The following is a 23,806-nucleotide window of genomic DNA, read 5'->3' as shown; positions in this document are numbered from 1 at the left end:
GAACGGTGCTTGATCAGTGGAAATAAAAGAACACAGGGATAAGTGGGAATCTCTGGAAGAGTCTTCAGGTCAGCCTTTTCCAAAGTCACCCCAGGGGCTTCTTATACACACTCAGCTTTGAGAACCACCACAGAAGGTTGCTCTGTGTACCAATGTGATCAACATGGGTTGTTTTTTTCCCTTCTTTCCTCTCTAAGTGACTTAAATTTGTTTAACTTGCTTAGAGAATCAAATTACCAAGAAGAGATAACAAAGTGAGTAGGTCTGGTATGGATGGGGGTTATCTGATTAACCCTTGAGCACCCCATCCTCTGTTGCAGAGATATAAAAACTTTAAGGGGAGAGGCTCTGACTTGGTGTATTGTGGTGGGAGAAAGGTAGGAATCCCTTAGGCACTGCCCTTGCAAATGGATGCCTGGGGATGTAAAGATTCTGGGAGTTCTGGAGAAAACAGTCTGCCTACTGACCCCACCTTCTGTTCAGTTTGACTCAGGGCCTTGCTCACTCGACTCTCACCACAGTAGACTTGGGAGTTAGCCTAACTACTGACCAAATGGTGCATGGCCTCAACCTCAGCAAGATGGACCCGGCCTTAAAACAGGACCCTGCTTCCTGGGATGAGCTGGCTCTAGCTCAGAATGACAGATCAGCTTCCAGTCCTGGGAGAGAACCCAGATGGCAGGCTGACCAGAATCCAGAGGCCCTGGGAGTCGATGGAAGTTTGAGGTCTCACAGGGCACACGAGGGACTGAGGCTGGTGGGGAAGAGAGCTGGCATCCATGGCATACCTGCTACCCAGCTGTGCCTAATGACGTCTCTGACTTTCAGGTTTAGCAGTTACTGGCTATGTGACACTGGGTTTGTGGCTTCCCTCCCTTAGCCTTGGTTGTGTCATCCATAAACTGGGAGTGGTAATAACACCATCTCCTGGGGACGGTCATGAAGATGTGATGAAGATCAGAGAACTCCATCAGGAGTAGGCCCAAGACATTTGTCTTCTTTCTTTTTTAACTTCTAAAATCCCAAGACACTTAAGGAAAAACAAAGGAGAAAATCAGATTAAGGAGGGTGGCTGCTACATGAAGCAGAAGATGCAGTTCTGGGGACAGGAGCTGAGGGGAGGGAGGTGCGCACCAGGGGGATTTTGGAGCCACTTGATTTAAGAAGCTGGAGCTAATCAGCCCTTCTCGGCTCATCACAGGCCTTGCAATCAGGGCTCCACCTGCTCTCCTGCTGCTCTGCCCTTGGGGAAGCAACCAGAGCCAATTTCTCTGCATTGTTCTCCCAGCCCTCTGCCTTGAAGGCACACTCTGAGCTTAGCCAGGAGGCAGTGGGAGGACTCAGAGTTCCAGGCCCGGGCTTCAGATCCGGGCTGCCCAGTGTGGCACCTTCACCTATCTCACGAGGCTTAGGAGGTGGTGTGACTTGGCCAGGGTCTCATAGAAAGCCAGGTCTGGAGAAAAGAAGGGCTTTTATGTTCATGTCCATGGGCACTTAGTCACTCATCCATTTCCCATTATGGGTGCTGGACCCCTGGGCCACACAAGGCCACATTGCCTTCCTAATGGTACATTCTTTCCAGTGCTTTGTGCTTTCTTCTCTAAGATCCAAAGGCATTCATTCCAGTGGTAACTTAACTCAGACTTGGATGGGGGCCATGGACAAATTTCTGCCTACCCTTCCATGCCCCTCATCTCAGTCCTAGGTTTTCAAGCCTTAGAAATTGCTAAGGACGCCAGGAAATCGTGGATCCAGTTGGAGTCAGTGGAATTTAGTTTATTTGAAATGACTGTAACTGAATGAAATAGAATTACTAAACTAAATGGAAATAATTGAATTGAAATATAACAAATTGGGTTGAATTGAGATTAATTGAAATGAAATCAATGGACAATGTATTGAATCATGGTACTGGAGGAGGTCTGGACATCACCTCCTTGAACCTGCTCATTGTGTAGTGAGGGAATTGAAGCTCAGAAAAGGGGAGGGCAGAGTGTGATGGTGGGTCAATGACTTTGACAAGGTCAAGAAAGTGGCAGCACCAGGCTTCCAAACTAGGTTATGTGACTCCCAGGCCAGCATCTATCCCACTAGGACATGTTTCCAGGATCGGTAGGGTCCAAGACTAGGTTTCAGAAAGCAGACAAGGAGTAAATGGCAGTCAGGAAGTGAAGATGGCTTTGGGAAATAATTTAGCATCCTAATTTGAATAGCCTTCTTGACCTAATGAATAACCAAGGTTGTCCTCTCTCCCCTGAGGTTGACTTTTCAGATCTTCCTATCTGAACTAGGAAAAGAAAGAGAAACCTGAGACTCTGAGCCTAATGGCAGAAAGTATGGCAGGGAAGTTTTTTGGAGGGTTGTTGTCAATGAAATTGTGTTTACTTTGAGGAATAAAGGTATTATACTTTCAGATGCCCAATCATAGATCATTGTGCTTGAAAGTCTAAGTTTAATACCATTCCTTAGATAATGTTAAAAAGTTCTATGAAAATACACATGTGCTAAGTGAAGACAGCATATTTAATATCCACACATCAGTGTAATAACCTTATCCTATCATCTATCTAACACGAGAATGAAGGCTTATGTAAAGGGTGAAAAGAAATTCGGTTTGAAAGAGGGAAGCTGGATCAGTGGTCAATGCTTTTATTAACAACTGGTATAAATTGCTTTGAATTTAAATCTGAAAGTCTCTGTAATGAGGAGGCATTATTCTTAAGAGGAAAGTGTTATGTAATAAGTTTGGATTCCTAAGGAAAAGCAAATAGCAACCCATTGACCTCCCTTGCCCCTATCCTCCTGCAAATAACCACAAATGATAATCAACAGAATAAACCAAGTTTCACGAGTAGTCTTCATAACAACTTGGGGAGGTAAGGCAGGCACCCTTGGCCTCACTTAATGGAGGAGAAAGCAAGCCCAGAGATCTTCAATAACTCACCTTAGGTCACACAGTCCATCCCAGGCAGAGGAAGGGCCAGATCTCAAATCTTGGCCCCCCAAATCCAGAGCCCTTTCAAACACAGTGCTTGTTGGTGATTTTACAACCGAAATCCATTTTCATATAGTTGTTCCTCTGTTGTGTGGGATAAGGGTGGTGGAAGTCCTGGAGTGGAGACCTCAGATAGCCAAGGGTGGCTCCAGTCTATCTCACAGACTTGAGCCGCCATGGGGCAACCTCTGGAGTGTGTAATCGTCCTAATGAGCCGTGGCGCTTGTCGAGGTATGTGGTCCGGACGCTTGTTGCTGTGATATGGAGATAATTGGGCCTGCCACGGGAACAGCAAACTGGCCGACAGGCTCTTAGCAGACCGCAGGCTGTGGGCAGAATGACACACTGAGGGATGCTGCCAGCTACCCTGGCTTCTGTTTCTCTGATGTTTATGATCACAGTCGTCTCATATCACCAAGCTCTAAAACCAGAAGGAAGACCTCTATAGGAGATGATTTGGACACTGGAGGTAGATTTTGGCACCAGCCCCTAACGGTTTCAGATGAAAGTGAATTGAGTTCAGGAAGATCTACAAAGGGAAAATCATAGTCATCTACCTTAGACCCACACGTCTCCAATCCAGGGGACTCTCAGGCCCCTCTCAGGGCTTGGCCCGACTCTGAGCTCCATGTAAAATCCACAGGAGGTGCCTCAGCCAGACACTAAGTGACATTCCATTTCTTTGACTTAATTTCAGTTTCTATTTTTACCCCCCGTATCAGTACCTGGGTTGTCTTTATGTTCCCTTATGATCAAGCCCCTGCACTTACCTGTTTCTGCCACTTGATTCTAACCATCATCCATTCACAAATATGTAATGAACACTGTTTATGCGATAGATTCTGTTCTAAATCTTTGTGAGATAATAGTTAAAAAGCCTAGGCAGTGGCTTCCCTGGTGGCTCAGCTGGTGAAGAATCCTCCTGCAATGCAAGAGACCTTGGTTCAATTCCTGAGTCAGGAAGTTCCTCTGGAGAAGGGATAGACTACCCACTCCTGTATTCTCAGGCTTCCCTGGTAGCTCAGTTGGTAAAGAATCTGCCTGCAATGTGGGAGACTTGGGTTCAATCCTGGGGTTGGGAAGATTCCCTAGAGGAGGGCATAGCAAACCAATCCAGTATTCTTGCCTGGAGAATCCCCATGGACAAAAGAGCCTGGTGGGCTACAGTCCACGGGCTCATAAAGAGTTGGACACAACTGAGCAACGAGGCACAGCACATGTCTTCATCAAGATTATATTCCATTGGGAGGCAAACAGGAAAATAAATATACATGGTAATATCAAGCAGTGGTAAGTATAATGAAGATAGTGAACCAAGGAACAATGTCAGAGGTGCTAGTTTCAGTGGAAGAGGAAGCCAAGGACAAAGGCACTGAGACGGGGATGCGTGGGAAACATCGAGGAGTCATAGAAGGCCCTCAAGGATGTAGTGCAGTAAAGACTGGGGAGTGCGGTGGAAATATTGTCAGATTATGAGCTGGATGCAATTTCCCTCAGAGTCTTGGAGGCCAGGGTAAGCTTGTTAGGGTCCCTGTATTTTGCCAGATTCCTCTGATGCCGGCGGCATCTGCTTATATTCCAAGATGGCTCCCCCTTTGCTCTTGTCCAGGGTTTCCCCAAGTCGGATGATTACAACTATGCGTTTCTTTCACAGTCTCACTGTACAAGCTAGAAGCAATAGTTAATAAGGCTGAAGGACACATAGTGGGCTCACAAGTTCTTGTGTGTTACTTCTGGGTTGTTTTCTTTCCCCTCAAGACGGAGTCAAATTCTCTTCCAGCCCCTGCTTCGTTCTCATTGCCCCAGTGGATCTGTGTTACTGTTTACACCGCAAGTCTCCAGAAATACTCTGGAAGCTGGCTTTGCTGCAGTAGAACTTTTTGCTATAGTGAAAAGGAGCACTTTGTGATAGAGATTGTAATCAGAAAGAAATTTGAATAATTGATGAGTTTCTTCATCATTGTGGTGAATAAAACCACAGATCCAATCCCTGTCACAGCCTGTCTACATCCCTTTCTCTCCAGCTGCGTTTCATGGCTGTGATCATTTGCACACGCTGTTCGCTGCACTGAGAAACTGCATCCCCTACTCCCTCTCCACTTGACAGACATGCACTCACAGTCAACCTGCTTTTTGAGACATCTCTTGACAACCCCATGTTGCTATGCAGTCCTCATGGGCTCCTTTGTCACATTCCCGTGTACCCACCTCCCCAGTTTAGGTCATACTCTAGTTAGCTAATCCCAAACCTACTGTCCTCCAATTGAGAAGGTCAACCTCAAGGACTGGGACAGTCAGTATAACTTATCAGTTACAAGCTTCACTTCTGAGTCACACTGTGTGCCGTTAAGTTCTGGTGCTTACTAGCTGTGTGCTTTGGAGTAAATTGTTTAAATCCTCTCTGCTCCTGTTCATCTCTTAAACTGGGATGGTAATAATTTTTACCTATTAAGTTTGCTTTGAGGTGATGCACGCGTGTGTGCCAAGTTGCTTCAGTAGTGTCCGACTCTTCATGATGCTATGGACTGTAGCCGACCAGGGTCTTTTGTCCATAGGATTCTCCAGGCAAGAATACTGATCTGGTGGCCATTCCCTTCTTCAGGGGATCTTCCTGGCCCAGGGATCAAACCTGAGTCTCTTATGTCTCCTGCATTGGCAGGTGAATTCTTTACCACTAGCGCCACCTAGGAAGCCCATTTGAGATGATAAACACTGTCAACTGATCTTACTGCTTTTTTTTTTTCAGTAGTTATTTTTTAAATTTTTATTTATTTTTAATTAATTAATTAATTTTAATTTATAATATTGTATTGGTTTTGCCATACATTGACTTGAATCTGCCATGAGTGTACATGTGTTCCCCATCCTGAACCCCCTTCCCAAATCCCTCCCCATCCCTTCCCTCTGGGTCATCCCAGTGCACCAGCCCCGAGCACCCTGTATCATGCCTCAAACCTAGACTGGCAATTTGTTTCGCATATGATATTTTACATGTTTTAATGCCATTCTCCCATATCATCCCGCCCTCGCCCTCTCCCACAGAGTCCAAAAGACTGTTCAATACATCTGTGTCTCTTTTGCTGTCTTGTATACAGGGTTATCATTACTTTCTTTCTAAATTCCATATATATGCATTAGGATACTGTATTGGCAGAGAAGGAAATGGCACCCCACTCCAGTACTCTTGCCTGGAAAATCCCATGGACAGAGGAGCCTGGAAGGCTGCAGTCTGTAGGGTCGCTGAGGGTTGGACACAACTGAGCGACTTCACTTTCACTTTTCACTTTCATGCATTAGAGAAGGAAATGGCAACCCACTCCAGTGTTCTTGCCTGGAGAATCCCAGGGATGGGGGAGCCTGGTGGGCTGCCGTCTATGGGGTTGCACAGAGTCGGACACGACTATAGCAACTTAGGAGCAGCAGCAGCATACTGTATTGGTGTTTTTCTTTCTGGCTTACTTCACTCTGTATAATAGGCTCCAGTTTCATCCACCTCATTAGAACTGATTCAAATGCATTCTTTTTAATGGCTGAGTAATAGTCCATTGTGTATATGTACCACAGCTTTCTTATCCATTCATCTGCTGATGGACATCTAGGTTGCTTCCATCTCCTGGCTATTATAAATAGTGCTGCGATGAACATTGGGGTACATGTATCTCTTTTGATTCTGGCTTCCTCAGTGTATATGCCCAGAAGTGGGATTGCTGGGTCATATGGCAGTTCTATTTCCAGTTTTTTAAGGAATCTCCACACTGTTCTCCATAGTGGCTGTCCTAGTTTGCATTCCCACCAACAGGGTAAGAGGGTTCCCTTTTCTCCACACCCTCTCCAGCATTTATTGCTTGTAGACTTTTGGATAGCAGCCATTCTGACTGGCGTGAAACGGTACCTCATTGTGGTTTTGATTTACATTTCTCTGATAATGAGTGATGTTGAGCATCTTTTCATGTGTTTGTTAGCCATCTGTATGTCTTCTTTGGAGAAATGTCTGTTTAGTTCTTTGGCCCACTTTTTGATTGGGTCTTTTATTTTTCTGGAATTGAGCTGCAGGACTTGCTTGTATATTTTTGAGATTAGTTGTTTGTCAGTTGCTTCATTTGCTATTATTTTCTCCCACTCTGAAGGCTGTCTTTTCACCTGGCTTATAGTTTCCTTTGTTGTGCAGAATATATGACAAACCCTCAGCAAACATTACCCTCAATGGTGAAAAATAGAAAGAATTTCCCCTAAAGTCAGGAACAAGACAAGGGTGCCCACTCTCACCACTACTATTCAACATAGTTTTGGAAGTTTTGGCCACAGCAATCAGAGCAGAAAAATGAATAAAAGGAATCCAGATTGGAAAATAGGAAGTAAAACTCTCACTGTTTGCAGATGGCATGATCCTCTACATAGAAAACCCTGAAGACTCCACCAGAAAATTACCAGAGCTACTCAATGAATATAGTAATCTTGCAGGATATAAAATTAACACAGAGAAATCCCTTGCATTTCTATACACTAAAAACAAGAAAACAGAAAGAGAAATTAAGGAAACAATTCCATTCACCATTGCAATGAAAAGAATAAAATACTTAGGAATATATCTACCTAAAGAAACTAAAGACCTATATATAGAAAACTATAAAACACCAGTGAAGGAAATCAAAGAAGACACAAATGGATGGAAAAATATACCTTGTTCATGGATCAGAAGAATCAATATAGTGAAAATGAGTATACTACCCAAAGCAATCTATAGATTCAGTGCAATCGCTATCAAGCTACCAATAGTATTTTTCACAGAACTAGAACAAACAATTTCACAATTTGTATGGAAATACAAAAAATCTCGAATAGCCAAAGCAATCTTGAGAAAGAAGAATGGAACTGGAGGAATCAACCTGCCTGACTTCAGTCTCTACTACAAAGCCACAGTCATCAAGACAGTATGGTACTGACACAAAGACAGAAATATAGATCAATGGAACAAAATAGAGAGCCCAGAGATAAATCCACACACATATGGACACCTTATCTTCAACAAAAGAGGCAAGACTATACAATGGAGAGAAGACAATTTCTTTAACAAGTGGTTCTGGGAAAACTGGTCAACCACTTGTAAAAGAATGAAATGAGAACACTTTCTACACCATACACAAAAATAAACTCAAAATGGATTAAAGATCTAAATGTAAGACCAGAAACTATTCAGCTGCTAGAGGAAAACATAGGCAAAACACTCTCTGACATAAACCACAGCAGGATCCTCTATGATCCACCTCCCAGAATATTGGAAATAAAAGCAAAAGTAAACAAATGGGACCTGATTAAAATTAAAAGCTTCTGATCTTCTTTTTTTTTTCACCCCTCTACATAGCAACCATGGTGAGTTAAAAAATAAAATTATACTTTTTTACAGATTTTTCAAATGTTTACGACCTGTTAACATTCAAGCCTCAGTTCCCGTAACTGCTCAGAAAGGGTTTTGGGACTATTTACAGTAAACCCCCTATTCAAGTTACTGTGTCCCATTACCCTTACAGGTAGTGAGCAGTATTTACCACATATTTTAATTCTTTCTCCTGCTATGGACTCATTAGGATGATACTCTTGTTTCCTTATTGTTAGGTAGGACCATGCCCCTAGTTCTGGCCAAGGAAGTGTGGGCAAAAAATGATCTTAGTTATTCTGAGCAGTTAATTGCCAATGAAAGACCTTCCAGAGATCTGTTTCTCTCTGGCCTGGTAACTGGCATGTGTAAGATGAGTTTCTTCATGGTGGTGATGAGAAGAGACCCATTTGTCCTCTGAATCTGCAGGGCAGCATGAGTATATGTGTGTTTAGTCATGTCTGACTCTTTGTGACCCTGTGGACTGTAGCCCGCCAGGCTCTTTTGTCCATGAGATTTTCCAGGCAAGAATACTGGAATGGGTTGCCATTTCCTACTCCAGGGGATCTTCCTGACCCAGGGATTGAACCCGAGTCTCTTGCATCTTCTGCCTTGGTAGGTGGATTCTTTACCGTTGCACCATGTGAGCAACAATAAATCTTAAGCCGCTAGGATTTGGGGGCTATTTGTTACTGTTGTATCATTTAGCCTAATCTGACTGATACACCCTTTGTGTTGCTTATTTTTACCTATGAAAAGTATTGCTAGTTATTCCTCAGTATCTACTGTTTCTTTCTTCTGAGGTAATAGAACTTTGTGTTTTTTACTAAGGAATGGCTGTACCTACATTTCCCAAGCATCCTGACAGGTGATATCACCACGTGATAACATTTGGCCAATGAGAAGTGAACAGAAGCCATTTTTGCTGCTCTGAGCCTTACTCGTAAAGAGAAAGATATGCCCGTTCTTTCAAACTAGCTAGAAGGTTGAAGTGATTATTCCATCATTAACTAAGCAGACGAGTGAAATGCCTAAAGATGACAGAGCAACAGGAGGGAAGGAACCAGTGTTCCTGATGCTGTGGAACAATCACACCTGTTCTCTGGATTCCTCATGTCTGAGCTGTTATATGATTAAAGATAAACTTTTTATCTTGTATAAACTAATGTGATTTGGGGTTGCTATCATAGCAATCAAATCTATTTGCTCACCACTATCCTATTTCAAGTCATCTTGCTCATTTATTCAATTGATTACTATCTATTCCCACTGCTCCACTCTCCCTCACTACCCCCCACCCTGCCCAAATGTAGGTTCTACAAAAACAAGAATAGATTCTGTCTTATTCATTGCTTCAACCACAGAACTTAGCATAGTGCCTGCTGCAGAGTAAGTGCTTAAAACACATATGTTGAATAATAGAGTGTAAGTGACCTAGGTAACCACTGAATAAATTGCTAATGTTGCTAGCTATTACTCCTTTCTTATATCTTAGGACAGATTTGTATACTGTCCATCATAAGGATTTGATCATGTGACAGTTCTTGTGTCTCTTCTGGTTAGAAGAACATTTCTTTTCTTCCTTATTCACCAGATTCCTTCAAAGACAAATTCTGGACTCATCAGAGGCAGATAGAATATTATACCTAGAAGGGACATTGGCCATCATGTGACATGACTCTCTGTTTATAAGGATGTGAATGAGCTCAGACTGGCATTAACTTGTATCTTTGTCAGTTTGGGCTGTTTTAACAGATTGGGTGGGTTGTCAACAACAGAAATTTATTTCTCACAGTTACAGAGTGGGAGATGAACAAGATCAAGTTGCCAGCAGATTTGCTGTCTGGCAAGGGCCCACCCCCTGGTGGCAGAATGATGACTTCTTGTATCCATCATGATGGAAAGAGGGCAAGAGAGCTCTCAGGGTCTCTTTGCTAAGGGCACTAATCTCACTCATGAGGGGTCCACCCTCATGACATAATTATCCCCCAGTGGTCCCACCTCCTAGGACAATCACATTACGGGTTAGGAGTTCAACGTACGAATTTTGAAGGGACACATACATCCAGTCCATAACTATCTGCTACAAGCCACACAGCTAATTGGTGAGAGGAGGGCCTGGAACTCAGGATTCTTGTCCTTGTCATGTACTTATTATCACAAGAAATTCCAGTTCCTCTTGGGTAAGGTAATCTTGGATCAACCTAAATGGATATATGTGGTATATTTCTTAATAGTTCCTACACTGGGACTTCATAGTCACGGTGCAGCAGTGTCCCGAATTTTACACCTTACCACCTGCCCACATTTGGAACCCAGGAGTGCTAAAGCCATAAAGTGACTTAGAGGTGAGTTCTGCAGCTCCCTAGGTTTCCATCTGAGGACATGGAGCCCTGGCAAGGTGAAGGAACTTCGCTGATCGTGCTTGTTCCCGTTAGAAACATGGGGAGGAACTTGTGGTATTTTTATGAAAAACTGTAACCCAAAGTAGGAGTGGGTTGTTTTGGAAGATAAAGAGTTCACACTCCTGGAAATATTCCAGCAGAGCCTGGATACTAGATAACAGGGATGTGGGTAATGGGCTCAGGGATCATGTGAGTTTCAATAAACTTTGCTGAGAATACTGAGAACAAATACAATTTAATACAATGAATACAATATGTAATAAAATCTAATATAATAAAATCAATTAGGTAGCTTAACTCTCCTTTCTCTTCCAATTTTGCCTTCTTTGAGTCCAGCAGATGTGAAAGAGAAATTATTAATAGAAAAGAATAATGCCTGACATAGGGTTCCCAATAAGTGTCCTTGAAATCAATTAATATGACCCTTTTCAACTTTTTGCAGCTTTCTTTCTCTAATTCCCACTGATTCTTTATAGTTACAGGCAGCTAAGTATTTGGAAGCATCTCCAACGTTATCTGGCCTAGCAGTTCCAGAAGATTTGATCAACAAAATTCTCCATTTTTTAAAAATGCCTGTTTGATCAATACTCATAATGCAAGTTAATGTATTAATGATTCTGAGATGTCTCATGGGGGGCTGAGAATGAAAACCAAAAAGAAAAAAAAAGCTTACTGAACTCCTCAACCCCCAATTTATCTGTAATATTTTATTGTAGAATCTTTATAAAAAATTTGCAAGCTGTAAATATATCAGCACACTCTTTGGAAATGCCAGCCTAGCTTCAGCCCCTCATTTCATGCAGGAAAATAATAGAGGCTCAGAAGAGGAAAAATGGTCAGAGTCAGGACATGAACCCAAGTCATTCATTCAGTCCTGAGTCCACTGCATGCAGTGTGTCTCGTTGTGAGACAGCACATTCCAAAAGCAGTTCTAAATGGTCAGTGTTTTCACTTAACAGCTCATCTGTCAATTGATTGTCACAGAAATATGGGACCAGGACAATGTTTTGTGAAATGAATGGATTTACAAACCAGGGGACCAGCCCTGTGCCCTGCTCATTAGGAAGGATTTGCATGCGGAACATCAGTGTGACAGGCCCAGCAAGGGATTTGTTTAGCTCATTTAGAGTAATGGAGACAAGAGATTAATCACGTGAACACTGGCACGCCTTGCTTCTGCAGCCCTACTGTGCATGCCCACCCAGCTGACCCTGATCTGATGCTCTCTTGTCTCTGATCTCGATCGTCTGTCTGTACTCTCACTTGTATGGCTACAGCCTCCAGGGCTCCCATCCACAGAACGTGGACCAAGCGCCTGGACTGGAGGAATAACTCCTAAGGCAGCCACATTTGTCCTTGGGTTTCCCACAGTCCCCTTCATACACACTAGATTTAGAATCTCAAGTGGCCCCTAGGCCAGGTTTCCACTAACTCACATAGGAACTGTCCCTTGGCATCCTGTTCCCATCCTTGACATCTATCCTTCGAAGCAAGAACAGTCCCTCCCTCGGCCCAGGGCCGCTCCTGCCTGCCACCATATCCATTTGTCATCCAACCTCCATTCTCCATCATCTGTACTACCTGTGGTTCATCTCAGCAGTTTACCAATATCTTCTATTATTTTCATTTTGCATGTGTATAAAAACAGAGTTAGTGACCTTGCCCAAGGTCACAAAGCAAATGTAACAATCCCAATAAACTAATGTCAAAGTTCCCTTCAGGGACTGATCAGTTTCTCTATCCTCTTTCACATCTAAACCCCTCAAAAACATTGTCAAGCGTGCAATTTATTTTCCTCCCTGCAAGGTTCTGTCTTCAACTGGCTCCAGGTGGATTTCTGCCTTATCACTCCATCCTAAATTCACTAGCCATTCTCATGAAGCTAAGTCTAAGTTGTCATTTCATTTGACCTCTCTACCACTTGAAAAACAGTAATCATTCATCATGGAGTTTTCTTTTGATTCTCCTCCCCCTTACCTGCTTCCTCATTCTCACTTTCAACTACCAGCACCTACTTTTCTGCCTAGAATGTTGAAGTCCCCAGAGTGTGATCCCACGTCTCCTCTTTTCCTGGATTCTCAGCTTTGCTTTGCTCTGCCCTTCCCACTGTTCACTTCCTCTGTAGGAAATCCAGACCATCCCCTGACTTGAAGAACCATCTGTAGCTGATGGTTCCCAGATTTATCTCCCTAGTCCAGACTCCCTTCTGAGATCTAAATTCATGACTGGCCATTGAGCTAACCTTGCCACACATCCCAAACTGAATCCTTCACTTTCTGTCCAGCCTCAGACACTTGGCCTTTTGCTTTTTCCTCTCTGGTGTTTCTCAACTCTTCATCACTTAATTTCCCAGGCCAGAAAGTTGGGAGTCCTTGTTAACATCTTCTAGTTTCTATCCCCTCTGCTCTCCCAAGTCATCAATCACCAAATCCTATTGCATCTCCATCCAAAATGCAGTGCAAATCTGCACACATTTCACCTCTCTCACTGCCTCTTCCCTAGTCAAGACGGCCACCCATTCGCTTGATGCCCTTCTGATCTTTTCTCGACATTAGAGGAAGAATGTGTTTAACTTTTAAATCACAGGTCTGGTAAGTCTGCTCAACCACTTAAAGTCTTCAGTGGCTTCTTTGACTCCTGGAACGAGAGTCACAATTCTCCGACCCAACAAAGAACTGCATGGTCTAATTCTACCTGAACCCCATCTCACTCCCTCCCCTCGCTGTATCTGCGGTACCCCACTCACTCTGGCATTCTGTCTGTTACTCCTGTGAAACCTGTTCTTGTGTCAGGACACCCACATCTTCCCTTTAAGGATGCTCACTTCTTTTCAGAGCTCCCAAGAGAAACATGTCCTCACGTTGTAAGAAGTCAGTCCTCCTTGTCAACAGCGTGCTGTTATGACTGCCTATATTTTTCACTGTATATCTATATAATTATAGACTTTTTATTTATATAATTATAGACTTCATGTCTGCTTCCTTGATTAGAATGTAACACCCATGAAGGTAGGCATCAAGTCATGTGTGTTTTGTTATTCTAGCACCAACCTGGTAATTGGCACATAGTCCCATGCAATAAATGCTGTAAGTAAATAAAAGATAAATAGATGCAATAAATAGATACATGTAAATGAATCTCACTAAGCTTCCTTTGAAAACGAAGGGGTTGGCTTCTTCAGGACCACTAGCAACTGTCTCTGATCTAGAGTATTTCAGTCCTTGATTCTTTACCTTTCTGATTGCCCATTACCTTGTCTGGGAAATGGAGAAACAAAAGCCCATCTAGTCTGTTTTCCAGGGGAGACACAATGAGAGGATCAAAGAGGGCTCAGTGATACTCTGTAATACAAACATTTTTAGTAGTTTTTGTTTCAGACTGGTGCTATAAGGAGGGTGGTGGGCTACTGTCATGATATGAAAATCCAAGTTTGGGTTTCTATTACGGACTTCCCTGCATGGCCTTGGGTCTCAGTTACTCCAGGTATAAAGTGGAGCAGTTGGGCCAGTTACACCTCTAAGGTCCATTCTTCCTGTGATATTGCATGATCAAGTCATGTGTAACAAGGTACAGAGACGGCTCAATCAAGTGTTCTGGCAGACAACTTGTATTTCCACCAAGGTTCACTAGGAAAGAGCAAAGCTTATTTCCGGAGGATGGTCACATGACGGCACAACGCAGGAGCCGTCATGCCATGTGACCAATCATTGTGGACAAGTCCCTGGCTTTATTTTAGGAGCCAGACTTTTAAATTCAGATCTTCTGGTTGTCAGCGGTAGAGCCAGAAGGCGTTATCCTTTGCTCTCAGAGCTTCCGTTTTCTCCTTGGAAACACAAAGGTGATAAAACTGACCTCCTTGAGCTGAAAGAAGAGAAAAAATGAGATGATGGTTGCAAGAGTTGGTGGCCGTGAATTCCCAATGCTCTGCAGGGAAGTGCTGCTGTTTCCTGAGCATTTTGAGCCAGCAGGCATGTGCACATCTCCTGGAGAGTGGGAGTGGGCCCATTATCCTTCTAGGCAAAAGCCTGCCCAGAACTTCGGAAACAAAGGGCGACTCAGGAAGTCTGAGCACTTGAAAGCAGCAAGATGTTCCCAGGTCTCAGCCTGAGGTGCAGAGCACAGTTTTTTAATCCAGAGATGGCAAAAATGGGCCTGGAGTAACTTGATACTGCAGGCTATTGTCTCAGAAATGATTTATTAGCTGAGGCTGCTCTGAACTCAGAAGTTTGCTCCTGCCCAAGGTTCCTTTCTCCAGAAGGGAATCTTGCCTTCCCTGGGGAATGACTCTCTAGAGATGAATATGAAAGCTCTGTTTGTCTTGTGACACTCTTGTGGCGGCTCCATTTTTGGCTGTATTCTAAGCTCATCTTGATGTCTACCCAAGTAGGTTGGTTGGAAAGGGACAGGACCTCCCTGTAATAGGTTTGTATTAGACTGTGTCTATTAAAGAAACAGCTTTTTATTTTTAGTGTGTGAGAAAAAGGACATCCCATATAAATTGTTTAAAATCTGAACTCTACCATTTACCATCTTTATAAACTTGAGAAGATTGTTTACTTGTTTGAACCTCTATTTCCTGTTTTATAGAAGGGTGCCTCTGAGGACTGTGTGATAATTGAAAGATAAAATGCAGGTCCCATTACAGGGATTTACCAGATGTCAGTGATTTTTCTTCCTTTGAGAGGGTAAGAGGTCACCCAGTCCATGCAATCAGGAAGGTAGCGCCTGCATCAGATATTTTTCATTTTTGTTGCTGTGTCAGTCACCAAGTGCTACATAACAAGTGATGGCACATTGTAGAGACCATGTGATGAACATTTATTTATCGGACAGTTCTGCTCATCTTAGCTGGGCCCAAAAGGAAGCTCTGAACTGCAACTGGACAAGGTCTGCTCAATATGCTTCTTGTCCTCCTTGGACCAACAGATGAGTCAGGGATTTTTCCCATGGAGATGGTAGAGATTCACGAAAGCAAACAGGAACAGAAGATGACTTTTGAAGCCTAGACTCAGGAGTGACTCCCTGTCATTGCCACCCCTGTTCCATAATCCAAGAGCAATTCATGTGGTTCAGTCCAAGTTTAAGAGGTGGCAGAAGGGACTCTGCCTTTAACATAAGGAAGTGCAAATCACTTGACAAAGGTTAGGAATACAGAAAGGGGTGAAAAATGGAGCCGTTAAAGAAACCTACCACAGATACAATGCATTCAGATATTCTTCATATATGCAGAGGAGAACCTACCATAAAAGGTTGAAGGAGAATTCCCCCCTTCCACCCTGTCTAACCAGTAGGAAGAAAACTATTTTCTACCCCTGTTTCTAGAAGCTAAACCATAAAAAAATAAGTAGACCTGTCATATAGTCTTGCCCAGGGTGGTATTCTTTTTTTTAATAACTTTTATTTTTTTTAAAGTCACTTTAAATTCATCTTTTTATTAGGTAATATGCACACATGGTGCAAAATTCAAAGGGTCTAACTAGTCACTTGCAGTAAAAGGGATGTGTCCTTTCCCCCCATTTCCTAGTTACAGTCCCTTCGTAGAAACCGTATGACCACGAGAGTTTGCAGCTTCCAGGGAAATCTGCATGGGTTCGTACAGCATAGGCACGCTTTTTCTTTGCTTTTCATAAAGGATACACGTACCATAATCTGTACTTTGGCTTCTTTCACCTAATAATCTACCATGTAGCTTTTGCCAGGATACAAGCTTTTGCTTTCTTTTAAGCAGATGGCATTTTTTTCCTTTACAAAGGAGGATTTTTGAATTTTGAAGGAGTAGCCCAAAGTTCAGGGCTGGTAGAAATTATGTGAGGCTTAGATCCCCTGGAGAAAGAAATGGCAACCCCTCCAGTACTCTTGCCTGGAAAAGCCCATGGATGGAGGAGCCCGGTAGGCTACAGTCCATGGGGACGCAGAGTCGTGCATGACTGAATGACTTCACTTTCACTTTTCTCAGTGGGATTAGGGGTCTAACATGAGTCAGAGGGCATGTAGGGGGAAAACAAGACATCTGCAATGGAACTGGATGATCCAAGAGCTTAGCTGTGTGGACTCTCCTTTGCCCTTGGTTGGCATCTACCACCTTCCTATCAGTGCCATGCGTCCCCATTGCTCTGTGATACATATCTTATCTACTGATGTTTAAGTTGGTTGTTTCATCTGCCATCAAGAACCCCGACTGATACAGAAGAGGGCTGGGAGTAAAACAGGTGACATGCTGGCCCTGGGAGGTCAGGGAAGAGTCAGACAAATGTAGGGCTGAAGACAGCAAAGACCTGCTGTTGTTGAACTATGGGGGTCTTGGAAGTGTGTGTCAGGATTGGAAGGATGGAAAAACCCTCACATGCTGTCTATGCAGTTGGGCACCAAACCTTTCCTGAGCCCTTCCACAAGCCCAGCATTCTTCTCAATGCTGAGGATCCAGTGAAGGGAAAACAGACCATCTCTGGCCTCATGAGACTCATATTCTAATTAGGCAGAGAGACTATAAAGAAACAAACAGATTTATCATATAATGTCAGTTCAGTTCAGTCGCTCAATTGTGTCTGACTCTTTGCGACCTCATGAACTTCAGCACGCTAGGCCTCCCTGTCCATCACCAACTCCCAGAGTCTACCCAAACCCATGTCCATTGAGTTGGTGATACCATCCAACCATCTCATTCTCTGTCATCCCCCTCTCCTCCTGCCCTCAGTCTTTCCCAGCATCAGGGTCTTTTCCAGTGAGTCAGCTCTTTGCATCAGGTGGCCAAATATTGGATTTTCAGCTTCAACGTCAGTCCTTCCAATGAACACCCAGGATTGATCTTCTTTAGGATGGACTGGTTGGATCTCCTTGCAGTCCATGGACCTCTCAAGAGTCTTCTCCAACACCACAGTTCAAAAGCATCAATTCTTCTGCACTCAGCCTTCTTCACAGTCCAACTCTCACATCCATACATGACCACTGGAAAAACCATAGCCTTGACTAGACGGACCTTTGTTGACATAACGCATAATGTCTGACATAATGCATTGAATTTAGTGATAAATTCAATGAAAAGATTATAGACAACGAAAGAGGTACTATTTAGCTAAGTGAGAAGAAAAAAAATCTTTGGAAGAGAGGCAATTAGGCTTGGCTAGGAAAAGATTCTGCTCAGTTTTTATTTTTTCTACATTCAGTCCTATGGCACAGACAAGGCAGACATGGCAGTCTTCTGGGTCATGGAATTTGAGCGTCATCCCTCCCTCGTTATCTATTCCCTAAAATTCTGTTATAATTAACTAACACTTCACCATTGTTGCCTGTTTCCAGTAAACAGTCATTTTATCACAAAGGAGACTGAACCTTCAGTTCAGTTCAGTTCAGTCGCTCAGTCGTGTCCAACTCTTTGCGACCCCATGAATCGCAGCACGCCAGGTCTCCCTGTCCATCACCAGTTCCCGGAGTTCACTCAAACTCATGTCCATCGAGTCCATGATGCCATCCAGCCATCTCATCCTCGGTCGTCCCCTTCTCCTCCTGCCCCCAATCCCTCCCAGCATCAGAGTCTTTTCCAATGAGTCAACTCTTCGCAGCAGGTGGCCAAAGTACTGGAGTTTCAGCTTTAGCATCATTCCTTCCAAAGAAATCCCAGGGCTGATCTCCTTCAGAATGGACTGGTTGGATCTCCTTGCAGTCCAAGGGATGCAGTTAATTTACTTTTTGTACAGTTATTACATGGCAAGGTGAGGATGCCTGCCTGGCTGCTGGATCCAGAATCTGTATCTTTGCTCCTGTATTATGTTGCTTGAATGCTCAGTGAGATTTCTTTCATTTTTTTTTCCTACTCTCTGGTTCCTTGGTCAGAAATGTTAGTGTCAGAGGCCTAAATAACAAGGGATGTCTCGTTCTAGCCCAGCATCCAAAGTGTGAGATGAGCACTATCGAAGGTCCTGGAGGTGATTGAGATGGAATAGGACACTGAAGATACTGACTCATATTGTGAAAAAGTCATTTCCTTTTCAATTATCTTTAGATGTCAAGGAAGAATCATCTTAGTTGGGTGCTAACATCTTTAATACTTCTCACACTTGCTAATCTCCCAAATTCCATCCTTTACATATATATATATATGACAAAGTAGGAGCATGCTCCAGGCACAGGACCTCTGTTAGGTAACAGTGGTGGTGGTGGTGGTTTAGTCACTAAGTTGTGTCCGACTCTTGTGACCCCATGGACTGTGGCCCACCAGGCTTCTCTGTTCATGGGATTCTCCAGGCAAGAATACTGGAGTGGGTTGCCATGCTCTTCTCTAGGAGATCTTCCCAACCCAGGCTTGGAATCCAAGTCTCCTTTGTAGGCAGATTCTTTACCACCGAGCCACCATGGAAACTGAATAAGTAATAGTATCCTGTGAGAATTACATTAACAGATGTATGTTTTCATTATTATTGTTGTTGGAACAGGAATGGAAAACCACTATCATCTATTTCAAACCTGTTCTCTGGCTTTCCATTTACTATGGTAGTTTAAAGCCCTTCAAGAAAATTAGAGATACCAAGGGAACATGCAAAGATGGGCTCGATAAAGGACAGAAATGGTATTGACCTAACAGGAGCAGAAGATATTAAGAAGAGGTGGCAAGAATACACAGAAGAATTGTACAAAAAAGATCTTCATGACCAAGATAATCACGATGGTATGATCACTCACCTAGAGTCAGACATCCTGGAATGTGAAGTCAAGTGGGCCTTAGAAAGCATCACTACAAACAAAGCTAGTGGAGGTGATGGAATTCCCGTGGAGCTAGTTCAAATCCTGAAAGATGATGCTGTGAAAGTGCTGCACTCAGTATGTCAGCAACTTTGGAAGACTCAGCAGTGGCCACAGGACTGGAAAAGGTCCGTTTTCATTCCAATCCCAAAGAAAGGCAATGCCAAAGAATGCTAAAACAACCACACAATTGCACTCATCTCACACGCTAGTAAAGTAATGCTCAAATTCTCCAAGCCAGGCTTCAGCAATACGTGAACCGTGAACTTCCTGATGTTCAAGCTGGTTTTAGAAAAGGCAGAGGAACCAGAGATCAAATTGCCAACATCCACTGGATCGTGGAAAAAGCAAGAGAGTTCCAGAAAAACATCTATTTCTGTTTTATTGACTATGCCAAAGCCTTTGACTGTGTGGATCACAATAAACTGTGGAAAATTCTAAAGAGATGGGGATACCAGACAACCTGACCTGCCTCCTGAGAAACCTATATGTAGGTCAGGAAGCAACAGTTAGAACTGGACGTGGAACAACAGACTGGTTCCAAATAGGAAAAGGAGAACGTCAAGGCTATATGTTGTCACCCTGCTTATTTAACTTCTATGCAGAGTACATCATGAGAAATGCTGGGCTGGAAGAAGCACAAGCTGGAATCAAGATTGCTGGGAGAAATATCAATAACCTCAGATATGCAGATGACATCACCCTTATGGCAGAAAGTGAAGAGGAGCTAAAGAGCCTCTTGATGAAAGTGAAAGAGGAGAGTCAAAAAGTTGGCTTAGAGCTCAACATTCAGAAAATGAAGATCATGGCATCTGGTCCCATCACTTCATGGGAAATAGATGGGGAAACAGTGGAAACAGTGTCAGACTTTATTTTTTGGGGCTCCAAAATCACTGCAGATGGTGACTGCAGCCAGGAAATGAAAAGATGCTTACTCCTTGGAAGGAAAGTTATGACCAACCTAGATAGCATATTGAAAAGCAGAGACATTACTTTGCCAACTAAGGTCCGTCTAGTCAAGGCTATGGTTTTTCCAGTGGTCATGTATGGATGTGAGAGTTGGACTGTGAAGAAAGCTGAGCACCAATGAATTGATGCTTTTGAGCTGTGGTGTTGGAGAAGACTCTTGAGAGTCCCTGGGACTGCAAGGAGATCCAACCAGTCCATTCTGAAGGAGATCAGCCCTGGGTGTTCTTCGGAAAGAAAGATGCTAAAGCTGAACCTCCAGTACTTTGGCCACCTGACACGAAGAGTTGACTCATTGGAAAAGACTCTGATGCTGGGAGGGATTGGGAGAAGGAGGAGAAGGGGACGACAGAGGATGAGATGGCTGGATGGCATCACGGACTCGATGGATGTGAGTTTGAGTGAACTCTGGGAGATGGCGATGGACAGGGAGGCCTGGTGTGCTGCGATTCATGGGGTCGCAAAGAGTCAGACACGACTAAGCAACTGAACTGAACTGAACTGATAAGCATTTATTTAAATGCTTTAAATAAAAACATTTATTTTATTTCACAAGTTTATTTAAGACTTAAGTAAGTCTTAAATAAGTAAATAATATAAATGGAGTATAAATAATAAAAATCATGAAGATGGTGGTTGAATGACATAGTTTAGGAAATACTGTTTCACAAGACAATTTTGTATTTTACTTCCATCTATAGGCCTGGCAGCCTTACCCTTGTCCCCCAACTCTACCGTGTATGTTAGTCCCCATGCAAGTCCAAATAACTGACAAGAATTGGCTTATTACAAAACTGGATACCGTTCTGAGCATTTTAAACGCCTGTTTGAAGCACCAAGCCTGTTTGAGGAAACGTGGCTTGGTAAAAATCCACTCACCTGGAAAGCAGGAACCCTGGCTGTCTTCTGGTCTCTCTCACTGGTATGCTGCGTGACCATGAACATTGTTCCAGCTCTCTGAATCAATGCTTTCAACCTGCGGTGCTGGAGAAGACTCCTGAGGATCCCTCAGACAGCAAGGAGATCAAACCAGTGCATCCTAAAGGACATCAATCCTGAATATTCATTGGAAGGACTGATGCTGGAGCTGAAGCTCCAAAACTTGGGCCACCTGATGTGAAGTGCCAACTCACTGGAAAAGACCCTGATGCTGGGAAAGATTGAGGGCAGGAGGAGAAGGGGACGACAGAGGATGAGATGGTTGGATGGCATCATTGACTTAATGGGCATGAGTTTGGGCAAACTCAGGGAGATAGTGAAGGACAGGGGAGCCTGGCCTGCTGCAGTCCATGGGCTCGCAAATAGTTGCACACGACTTAGCAGCTTAAAACAACAACAACAGACCCCCCCCCCCCCCCGCTGGTCTGCTGTGTGACCGGGAACAGATTGTTCCAGCTCTCCGAGCCTCAGTAGCCTCATTTATAAGACCAAGGGGTTTAACTAGATGATCTCTAAGGTCTTTTCAGCTCCACAGTGTGTGAATATTTTCAATATTATTTTTATTAAAAGAATCGCTTTACCATTGAGAATTTCAAATGTTTTTATAATAAACCCTCAGAATCAAGGGCAACAATATATTTGCAATAGAAATTTCATTAGCATATTTTGATAGTTCTTGATCATTTTTGCATGTATTAAAATGAAACATTTGGTAAAAATTAAACATTATATGCAAATGAGTACAACAAGCCTACTTTTTGAATAATAATTCATTATCTCCCTTATAATATATGAGAATGGCTTCTTTATTCCTCAGTACGCTGTAGCTATTAAGTCAGCATGTTGGAAGTTTACCAAGAAGTATAGCAGAGGACCCCATCTTTCATTTGCATAAGTCCCAGAATTCCACCTGTCGAAAATTATACGCTATTAATAGATGACGAGACTGTCACTCGATGTTCATTTATAATGTTGTCACTGGAACCTAATGAACATTTAGGACGTATTTCAAGAATTGTTGTACATTCTTTTTTTCCTTTTTGCCACAGAGAGGAGAGTGTGTTTGTGCTACAGCAGAAACGTATTACGCTGGAAAGGAACAACTGGCAGAGGCATTGACTCTCTGTCTTGTGCGTTTCCCTTCTTTGTTTTTTTTTTTAAATACGAACTCATACAATTACAAAGAATAGACTGGGAAGAAATTTGAGGATCTTCTGCTAAGTGTCATTCACATTATAGGTGAAGAAATTTTAGCCCGAAGCAGTCTAGCAACTTGCTCACAGTTGTACAGTTAGTGGCTGTGCTGGGAGACTAGAATCCAATTCTCCTGATTTCTTTTTCAATGTGTTAATGCATTTCTACATAAGTTGGCATGTGAAATATAAATACAGAGACTAGAAAGATATATGAAAATATAGTGACCATTATGTCTGCTTATTTATCTCCAGGGTCAATTTTAGAGAATCACAAAGTTGGTCAAGTTTCTCAGCAGTGTCATAATTTCACTTTTTCTCTGATTTCTTTCTGGACCAGTTACCCCAGCCAAATGATCATCTTTCGTGCACACTGCCAGGACTGACTGCTCAAGCCACTGTTTTTGGACATTAGCATTGGCTGCCATGTGGCACTGTTTTCTTGAAATTTTAATCCAGATAGTTTTTGTATCTACTGCAATGCATTTCTTGAGGAGTAAAACTATTCTCTCTCCGTTTCCATGCTCTGTGACACTTACCCAAAGGCTAGCAGGTAGAATGACTCAAATATATTAATGGTCTAACCTGCTCTTTGCTGAAATTAGCGGTCTCTGTAAGGCTGCACAGCGAGTTGAAGATGAGGTTCTAAGAAAATATATACAGCCTCCCAATGTTACTATAGAATTGGTACCAGAGGGGGAAGTTTCACACATTTGTGACTTTAAGGTAGCTGAAAAGTATGAAAACTCTGGGCTTCCCAGGTGGCACAGTGGCAAAGAATCTGCCAGCCAGTGCAAGAGACGCAAGAGGTGTGGGTTTGAGCCCTGGGTAGGACAGATCCCCCGGAGGAGGAAACGGCAACCCACTCCAGTATTCTTGCCTGGGAAATCCCACGGACAGAGGAATCGTGGCAGACTCCAGTCCATGGGGTCGCAGAAGAGTTGGACACAACTGAGCGACTAAACAGGCAGGCACGTGCCAACTCTATTAAGATAAGTCTTAATATCTGACAGATAAAATATGCACATACTTTACTCTGATCATGTAAGTAGTGGTACATTTACAGTTTGTCTGGGAGAGTTACAAGGAGACTCACAAAGCTTGAGTCTCAAGATGGTCTGAAGTACAGGCTCTGAGAGTAGTGAAGACCACTTGAAAACAGGTGACCAAAACACTTGACCTTTCCTAACTCACCCCG

The sequence above is a fragment of the Capra hircus genome, chromosome 8 (genome assembly GCF_001704415.2).
Source record: "Capra hircus breed San Clemente chromosome 8, ASM170441v1, whole genome shotgun sequence".
Taxonomy (NCBI): domain Eukaryota; kingdom Metazoa; phylum Chordata; class Mammalia; order Artiodactyla; family Bovidae; genus Capra; species Capra hircus.
This window is presented reverse-complemented; position numbering follows the sequence as displayed.